The sequence below is a fragment of the Priapulus caudatus genome, unplaced genomic scaffold (genome assembly GCF_000485595.1).
Source record: "Priapulus caudatus unplaced genomic scaffold, Priapulus_caudatus-5.0.1 Scaffold782, whole genome shotgun sequence".
NCBI classification, from domain to species: Eukaryota; Metazoa; Priapulida; class Priapulimorpha; order Priapulimorphida; family Priapulidae; genus Priapulus; species Priapulus caudatus.
The window spans coordinates 19,022-29,572 of NW_014577843.1; positions in this window are offsets into that span (position 1 = coordinate 19,022).

Genomic DNA, 10,551 nt, shown 5'->3' on the forward strand with positions numbered 1-10,551 from the left:
GAGGAGGGATGCAGTAGAACGTAGATGAGTGCTGTCGCTCCGTGGCACTTGGCTTGTATCACATATTGTGTTGTTTCAATTGATATCCTGGTTTAAGACATTTCTAGTCACTCCCCCAAACGTACTATTTGTCAAATTGCCCTGTTCACAAATATTCTAGTGATTTTTACAATGATCTTTTCGGTCCATAAGTCTGACTAACCTGAGAAAAATTGCGTTAGTCTGATTACCCACAAAAAGGAAAATCAACAAATTAAGCTCGCACACAAACCTACTGGCATCATTCTAGTTAGCCAAAATTGAACCCCTCGAAGGCCTCATCAGTATGACCCACGCTGTTTTGAATGGTCAGTCACAAGTGGTCAAAGCTACACAGCGCCGATAGAGAGCCTGATCCTTGATGTACCTAGCGTTCGGCAGAACTAAGAAACTACTGAGAAGGCCTAAAGAGCAGCACAGTCAGATCTCCTCCAGCAGATTTGACAGGCAGAGTATTAAGCAATATCTTGAGAGCAGTTAGAGAGTACTGAACACTCCTCAAAGTCCGTAGTGGCTAGACTTCGACGAAAACTCGGCTCCAAGAAAGGCTGCAATTATTCCTCCGATGTCAAGGGACCTTCACGCATCAGGGCTGAACTGCGGAGAAGTTCAATCACCGAAGTTGATTGGGGAGTGAGCCAGCACGCCTTGAAGAAACTGCATCTGGGTGGGTCAAAACAGTTATTCGAAAGATAGTCTCAGCGGCACTGTCAGCTCACGAGATAAGACTCCAAGATCAAGATTGTCTCGACATTCGGTCCAGATCGAGATCATCACAAAAGCGTCCCAGGCATCGTCAGGACGTATCTGAACGCGGCAGCAGAAGCGTGCGCGTTACAGGCATCAGCTTGAGGCTCAAACGCGCCGGAATAAGTGCAGCGTCAAAGCATGATTGACAAGCTAAGGCTGAAGAAAAAAGCTCGAAGAAGCAGAAACTGAAGCAGGATGAGTCAGCTGCGTCGACAGCCTGGAGGAGGAAAGGTTGGCCTCTAGAGGCTCAAAGAGCTGAAAGAGCCAATACTGAGGTATACGATGAGGTGGAGCATCTGTCATCACGCGGGCTTCCTACACTACACTCCGCTGGCAGAAGAAAAATCGGCTGCGAACAAGTCAATGGCCTCCAGAGAATGAGGCTAAAACCCAGAGGGCACCGAACCTTCCAATCGCAGAGTCAAACCACGACGCGCTAGTTGAAGCGCTCAACACAGACTATGGCCCTTGAAGTAGACTTGCCGTGCCAGAGCCTCGCCATCTTCTTCGGAGATCCGCGTCCGATTCCCAGAGCTGCTTTCTTCGTTCTCTTCACTGATTGAATAGCAACAACCTTCCCTGAGACGAAAATTCCGATTACCTCAAACTTACTCTGGAGACAGCTAGAGAGGCAGTTAGCGGATTCCTTCATATTAAAGGACGAGGCACGGACCTACCAAAGAAGGCCGCAAGGAGACTTTACAAACTCGATTTGGAATCCTTTGCAGTATCTGAGGCTTCAGACAAAAGCTAGACTCCTGGCCTCAGGATAGGCAACAGGGAGGTGCAGTCTGAGAAATCCTGTCAAGACTTCTTGAGAAGAGTGTGTGGTAGCTTCAGCGCGTGGGATCCAGAGACTTGAGATCTTGATGATATGGCAGGAGATTAGAAAATTGGTCGACAAACTGCGGCATTGGCTACAGCACCGGTGTAATCGAACAATCGTTAGAACAAAACGGGAAAGGGGTCGCTAGACGCCCTCATTTAAAGAGTTTGTTGACTTTGTGATCATGAAGAAGGCTGACATCCTGAATTGAACCCCATCGTAGTTTTCTGTGACAAGCAATAGAAAGCGCGAACGGATTTCAGCCAGATATCAGCAACTAGAACCAAGAAGCCTTTCGAGCCAAAGAAGAATGTTATGACCACAGAGAGGCACCGCCGCAACCTCTACAACAGGAATCACACTGGTCATCTTTCTGGCAAACGACGTAGTCCATCAACGTCAGAGTGCAGAGGCCTTCGGGTCGAAAACCGAGTGTCAGAGCAAACAGGACTTCGTGAAAGGGAAAGAACTTTGTTTCGCTGCTTGCAGAGGGTCACATGTCGAGGAATTGTCCAGGAAGAGGGAATGTAAGAATGTAGCAGGAAAGCAACCCGACAGTCTAACACGAACGACACCAAGCTGCACTCGAGCAGCGACCAAGAACTGAGAATCGGGGCGGAGCCACCCAAGGCAAAGAACAGAATCCGCGCGGAAACCGCCCCGGAACAAACGACTTGACCAGTAACGACCATCTGCTCAACGGCCACAAAGCCACGAGGTATCATTCCTGTTCGAACCAAGGCTATAACCTCGATGGTGTTCCGGTCTACGTATTCCAGTCGAGAGGCCCCCGGATTAAGGAAGTCCTTGTAATCGCTCTTCCTGGACACAGATGTCGGATAACAACACTTTGTGCTCGATCAGCATTTGCAGACGAGCTCCACACATCCTCAGAGTCTGCGTGTCCTGCCGTCTAACAACGTGTCTGATCTAAAAACAGTAATCATCCAGGTGTCGCGAGATACAACAATCTGAACTGAGCCGAAAGCTGCAACTCAACGGGACAAGATTCCTCTACCAAATCGCACATTTACACGAGAACTACATTCCATTGAAAAGGGACCATATTCCAACACCAGAAGTACACGCGCGCCAGTGCCACACCTCGGCTGCATCACATTGCAGAGTTGCTGACGCCCAAAACAGACTTGTCCAAATTGGATGCTAATAGCGTTACAACTGCTCTCGGCTCCTGGGCACCTGTAACGTGTATAACTTGGGAAGAATGTCAACCCTCACGCTGTTGAGACAGTTTTAGGGCTGAGCGGTAGTTGGCGAAAGCCGTACCTAGAGCCCAGAAGAAGCCTTTGGATGGCGTTTGACAGTCTCTATCGTGCCCATACAGAGTCGTCAAGACAACGATTGGCCACATAGAGAAAGAACTAACGTCACGCTACGTATCGAAAAATGAAGTTAGAAGTCACAACAGAGGAACTTCTGCAACTTATGGAGAAAGACTTTAAAGAGGGATGGCCACGACTCGTATGTCACACAATGACTTCCAAGTTTTTGCGAAAATTCTCCTGAAGATATCCCATCAGAGAGTATGACGGTTACTACGAGAATGGTACCTACACGTACGGGACAGCCGCACATCGCCGTCGACGGACGCGCACATTCGCGCGTCGACGGACGCGCACTCGCCGTGAAACGGGCACGCGCCACGCGCCAATCGACGGACGCGCACGTCGCACGTCGACGCGACGCGCACTCGCATCGACGTGACGCGCCATCGACGGCACGTGCACTCGCAGCGTCGACGGAACGCGCCACTCCGCCGTCGACGGACACAGAGTGCATTATCCTTGATATGAAAAATATCTTCTGGACCGACTCCGAAAGGTTGTGCTAGGGTACATCCAAAAACCGGTCCAAGAGATCCACCATGTATGTTGGGGCAAATCGTGTACAGACAATACGTCAGAGTTTCAGACGCCCCGATCAGTTGGAACTATGTTTCGACACACGAGAAAACCCAGCGATCAATGCATCACGGGCCTCACTGCTGAAGCGAGATCGAATCGTCCTAAACTGGCTCACAGGTCCCGCTTTTCTAATGGAGAAGGAGATATCACTAACAGAAGATAGACGCTGAACGTAGCGCAGCAGAAGACATCAGAGGTCAAAATCCACCGTCTAGAGCTGCTCAGAAATCCAGCTTCACGTTCATTCGAAAGATAAAGAGTAAGCCAGATTTTCGAACGTACAACAGTGCTGTCAAAAGCAGTATCTTCATCGTAAACTGTTCGGCTCAGAAGAGGCAGGAATCGAATTGTCAAAACTGGAGACGCAGAAGAGTTGCTGAGAAAAATCTGATTTGCGTGATCGCCAGGAAGAGAGCTCCCTAGAGGATTGACAGAATGTGCGGAAGGGCTCATCAGCCCTATCAAAGACAGGCATCTGAAAGGATCTTGATCCCGCTTCATCGGTAAGGATAACCTCCTATACGTGGGAGGAGAGCTGGATGAAAGCGCCCAAATGAATGTACGGAGTCAAACACCCTATTATGCGCTCCCTAGACACAGTCACTTGTCCATCTGAATAGCTGCACATGCCAATCAGAGGATAACACATCAGGGGCGGTCATCATGACAATTAACAGAATAAGGGCCCAGTGATCTGGATACTCGCGATGCAGATCAGTTTGTTTTCGGTCCATGATAAACAAATTGTCAGGTGCATCGTGCCATGAGGTAGCACGCTGACGCAAGAAGATGCCCGATCTTCCGAAAAGCAGGGCGCAATAGAACCCCGCACCACCTTTTACATACTGTAGACCTGGATGCTTTGGGCCTGATATCATCAAAGGAAGGCAAGGAAGGAGTTGAAGAGGTAGCGGAACTACATAATTACCTGCCTGGCCATGAAGGCGTCCCATATCGAGATGCTAGACGACATGTCCACCAGACCTCCTTGAACGCTCATGCGATGCTTCATCGCACTAAGAGAAGGGTAACGTCTGAATTCGATGCGCACACAAGGAACTAACTTTGTAAAACGGAGCGGAAACATGAACTCAAAAGTGTTGAAAGAACTGGACTCTGACCACATCGTATCCAAGCTCAGGACTACAGTCGCGAATGCGTGTACCAAGTTTAACTCAGCCATCGGCATAGTCCACACTTGGCGGCGTGTGAAACCGCCAAATCAGAAATGTGCGGCAATCCTGAACAAACATTCTGGATGAATCGGTGTATACAACTCACCAACATGCATTCAACTGCGCAGCGAATTTCTGTATGAAGCCATGGCCAGTCATCACAGCAGACCGCTGCTTGTTGAAAATCGGGAAAGTCCAGATGGACCAACACCACTAACTCCAAATGCATCTACTCAAGATGAAATCCGGTAGTCCGTAATGCTCCGCCCCAAGGGAAGTTCGTAGAAAGAAAATCTCTACCCTGCGAAAAGGTGGAGACGGGTGCAACACTTAAACAACCTGTTCTGGACGAGTGCGTTGGAGAAAGGGATACTTGCACGCACTGCAGACTCGGAATCAACTTGCAAAGGACCACAGCGTAAATGTGGAAGTAGGTGCGACATTGTCCATCCTAGCAGACGATTTGGATGTGAGGTCCAAGTCTGGAGAACGTGCCAGGACTCGTGGCAAGCGTTCAGGAGCGAAGACGGCTGTCCGCAAGCTAAGCTCTTAGATGCTACATCGAAATGACAAACTGCTGGTCGACCTCTCGTAAAGCGAACCATCCTGGAGAGATCCCCATTCATAAGCTTGGTGGTGCTAATCCCAAATTTGAAATCATGAATGATTTGGTGGGAGTGGTGCGTGGCCGCTGACTCAGGAGCCAGGCCCACTGCTGGCGTCGTCGTTATGCGCTCAGTTGTACATTAGCATATAGCCTACGATTCCCGCGCGAAACATTGCTCGGAGCGAACCACAGATATCCGTCCGTGCATAACATAAATAGTCCCCCTGTTTTGTCGCAATATTTACATGAATTTATTAGGAGATCAAGTCAGAAATACTCAATTAACATTAGTATACATGCTGATCTTGCCATTTATTGTTACCTCGTGGCGGATTACGATTTTTTTTATAATATATTCGTTCGCGGACGCGTTAAATTGGCACATGACATCAGAATTCGTTAAGAGCGCAACGTCGTAAAACTTTGACTAATTTCGGCCCCAAACTATCTCGCAAAACTTCGCTGTTTCAAGGCTCGTACGAACCTGCCAACGAGTTTCACGGTGTTTTAATGAGAATAATACATTTTCAAGACAGATCAGTTTTATGGCGTTTGTGCATTGACAGCCTAGCGACATCCTGCCAACGCCCTTAGCGAGGTAATGAATGTGAAACGCATGGGGAAGAAATTGGGTAGCGGGTGCGATTAAAACATTGATAATTATTATAAGTTTACCAAGTCATCATTTCAACAGTAAGATTTCCTATAAATATGTACACAGCGCAGCATACCACGCACCACGCACGCACGCGCGCACAGGCAGCGAGTTGCCTGCGAGACGGCTCCTATCGCGTAGTATCTCGCATTGCACCCCTCTCACACCACACTACGCACGCACGCGCCGCACAACACACACATCACACACACCACACGCGCGCGACGCGCACACCACACACACACGACACACACACATAACCACCAGCCTGCCTAAAACGATTATAACAAAAGCACATAACGAAATCAGCGTGGATGTGTTTAAATCAATGTGTCCTCATGATATGATTGCTTAATTTTACCGAACTCGTATCCAACGGTGGAATACATAAAGATAGTCATTCTGTTCCTTGAGACATTGCTGCCAGTAGCAGTATTTGCTACTCTACCCTTCAACCTTTCATGGCATTTCACATCAGTAACACTGATTGTCGAAAGACTAATAATAACTGTACGCTAGTATTATACACTAACGGATAAATTGACCTACGTCACGGGGAATTTTCTATGGTAAAATTTTGTAAAAATCTTTATTGCCATTTTTTTACCCATAAAAAGTAAGAACTAACGCGGACTAAACGTATAATCAAATTCTTAGCCTGATAACGATTTGTTCTCTAACTAGTTACAATCCAGAAAACCTGGACGATTTGATATTAGTGTCCCTGACGACATTAATTTGCTTGCTATGGTCTAATGTCTGGCGTCACGTGTGTATGTTCACATCGAACAATATAGTAAAATAAGAAGTAATCATGCAGCAATTTCACGCATTGAAAGTGAACTGAATTCTTATATTTTTGTGAAAAAGTGGAGAATATTTTTTACTATTTACGGTGACGTAATCACTTTAATCTAGAGACGGTTTTACGTTATGTTCTTTTGAAGCGTTTATCGCGGAAGTCTACTGGAATTTACCTTTGACATTAATTTATTTATATTTATTTATTAATTAAATTGGTAAAAGATATATATCAACATGAGCTTAAAAGCTCCTCGCCGTCAGTGCAGAATAAACACATTTTCTTAACCTAAAAGTGTTAGTTTGACAAACCAAGGTGACAAGCGACGACGCCAGGCAGTAGGTACCCCAAGTGCAATGTAGGCCTATCTGTTATACTAAAATTAAATCACGCACACTATATTATAACATTGTACAAGGCGACACTAAACGTAAACACTATTCAACTAGTAAGGGCCACTGACGTACACATACAAGAAACGCAACTACTAAAACATAAACAAAAACAATAACCACACAAGGGTGCTAAAACTATCAGTCGATTAAAGTGTCAAGGCTGTTGTGGTTTAACAACCATGGTGCCGTGCAACACACCAAGATAAAATGGCATGTGTATGTTATGTTTATGTTTATGTTTAGTGTAGCCGAGCAGCCTGAGTTGTGTAGCAGAGCCGGGTCTGGCAGAAGTGTATGTACGTGCATGATTTGTATGAGGGGGTATTTTGTATGGAATATGATTCAGGGGGGGGGCGTGATATAAGGGTATAACCGCGTAGGATATAAGTTCGGCGGTGCGGCGCCCCGCGTAGATAGGATATTTAGCGCCTTCCGATTGGCTGCTTCGATCTAAAATTGCAATTATAGTGATATTATCATATATTATATTTTATATTAATGAGTAAAATGTGTGTTTTAAAGTTCTTCATCAGGAAAATCACATTCAGAAAACGTTTGTTGTTGCAGTCTAGCGTCAACCGACTACCGAGTAGTAAGTCTCTAGTACGTATAGCCTTCTAGGCTTGAGATACAAATTATCCGTCGGATTTTTTGGAGATATTTTATAGTTTCGGATATTTAGATAAAATCTGGATATAATTTATAAAATGTTCTTAATATTTAGAGATAAAACCAATTTTCTCAATATATATAGGATTGTAAGGAGAGTTGTCCTTGTTTGTTAAGAAAAAACCATCCAGACGGTGGCAAAGGGAGCCAAAACAAACATTTACAAGGAATAGGCGTTTTGTTCATTGATTTTGAAGTTTTTCTTCAGTCAACAGGCATAGTCAAAGCAAATCGAAGGCAGCCAATCAGAAGGCGCTAAATCTTTCGCTATGTTGTTGTTAATTATATCTGTTTAGGAAAAAAAAATTACGCGGCCAGCGAACCGCTGCGACCAATGTATCACTTTGTCGCGTGATATTTATAACCACCGTGAGAAGGACAAGCGCAAGGGCATTGTTTTAATTAATTTAGTAGCTTCGCGGATTGTTTTCGAAAAGGTTTTGTGAACGCGTGATATGTGTTTTATAAAAGAAGTCGCGTCAAATATGTTTCGCGAAATAAGAATGAGATGATCGCGGAGTATGTCATTTTGGCGCGGATGCAGCCATTGGCTAGTGGCAACGTGCAACTCAATCCGCGACTGGCTATAAAAGCCGTGGTTGTAGGGAGATAGAGGAGGTAGGAGATAGATGACTATGGAAATAGAGGGTAGAAGAGAGGAGGTTTATGGAGATATAGAGATGCCAGAATTGAAGGAACTCTACGTGGGGAATGGACTAGAATAAGCCGGGTAACGTGACATTAACCAAGGGCGTATAAGCTTTATTGGTATGTAAATTCTCGCAATGCGATGTGTCACTAGTCAATGAATAAACGCTTCATAAAACGCCACTAAAGTATTTCCCGCTTGAACGTGTGGTATCCTCTGTCCCGAGCTGCACTCTCTACACACTCACGCACTTCGCAAGCCTGACGAGAACGCCGGCGACGTCGCAGAACGGACAGCCGCTCGGTCGGAAACACAACGCAACAGGTATCTATACCAATTTATTTGTGAGATATTTGTGCAATAAAATTTATTTGAATTTGAATTTAAATTTGACAGACAGTATTCACTTGCGTACGTGTGAACGCGCCGACTCAATTAGGCCCGAGCCAAATTTGGCCCGAGCCAAATCTAGCCAATTTGGCTCGAGCCAAATCATGACCGTGTGAACACGGCTATTGTCGCACGGTTCGCTGGCCGCGAATTTTTTTTCCCCTAAACGGTATAGCAACATAGCGAAGAATTTAGCGCCTTCTGATTGGCTGCTTCGATTTGCTTTGACCAGAGCACTTATATCAACGAGCATAGTCACTCAGCGCAATTCCTATTGGGCAGCCATTTTAGAATTGAATACTAGCGCCGCCTATTGGTTGTGGTCGTAATTTGGATATGGCGTGTATGTTTACTGTTATAACGCTCAAGAGCTTCTCGTTTGATTAGTAAAATAATCACGAGCCGCAACTGAAATTTGTTTCGCAGGGAGGTAATCTAATTAAAGAGAAAGTATAACTTTGTTATAGGTAGACTAACGACTATAAGTAATTATGAAGCAAGCGTAGGTTGCTTTACAAGTTTGTTTACAATTACATACCGGGCGGTAGTCGGTAGCCGTATCATCTTGTATCAGGTTCCCTCTCTTGTATTTCACAACACAAGGCACCCGAATCATGCATGTTATTGTTAATTGTTATGTCGAATCTTCGCTCTAGTAGTAGTACTAGTAGGCCACCTACCTACTAATAGTTGCGCAACTGTACGCGATGACTATGCTCGTTGATATAAGTGCTCTGCTTTGACTGAAGAAAACCTTCAAAACAAGAGAACAAACGCCATTTGTAAATGTTTGTTTTGGTTCATGACCGCTAGATAAGTAAGTTTTCTGATGTATTTTCCATGAAAAACACCTATTTTACTAATTAATATAACATATAATATTACTATAACTGCAATTCTTTGTGCAAATGTGTTATTTTCATCTCGATCTTAAGTTATGAGAGGGTTTGGGCTCTCGTAATACTACATACGTACGTATACACGCACTCGTACAATAGCCCTTCACTTCGTCGCAGGAGGAAGGAGCGAAGGTCTTAGGCTTAGCATCTATGGGCTTAGATACAAATATCTCGAAAAATGGTCTAAATATGTTTCCGGAAATTCTCCAAAAAATCTCTAAATATCTCAAAAATTTTTCTAAATATTCCCAAAATTGTTCTAAATATCTCAGTTATTTCAACTTAATGTCTTTTAAACATATTTATTGTGTGCGAAATAATCATACGCTGTTTACCAATCTCCATTCGCTGGATTTCCCCGGAGCTCCGCCCACTTTAAAAATAGTGCACTAGCATTGTGGCAGTGGTATCCTGAGTGTACGAAGCCGAAGGGGGCACTGCATGCAGTTGCACCGCTGGATGGTTTTTCTTAACAGAAACGGACAAAGTCATCCTTACAAATCCTTAATATTTGAGAAAATTGTGTTTTATCTTCTAAATATTAAGAAGTTTTCTAAATATCCAGATTTTTTAAATATCCCGAAAACTTATAAATATCTCCAAAAATATCCGGATATTTGTATCTAAGCCTAGAAGGGCTAGAGTACTATAGTCCAGCGGCTAAGGCCGAAATAGTGGCAGAATATTTCACTTTTTGGAGAAATTATGAAACTTGGCACATACGTAGGGGACCCCAGTGGGGTCATTTTTCGATTGAGACCCAACTCTGA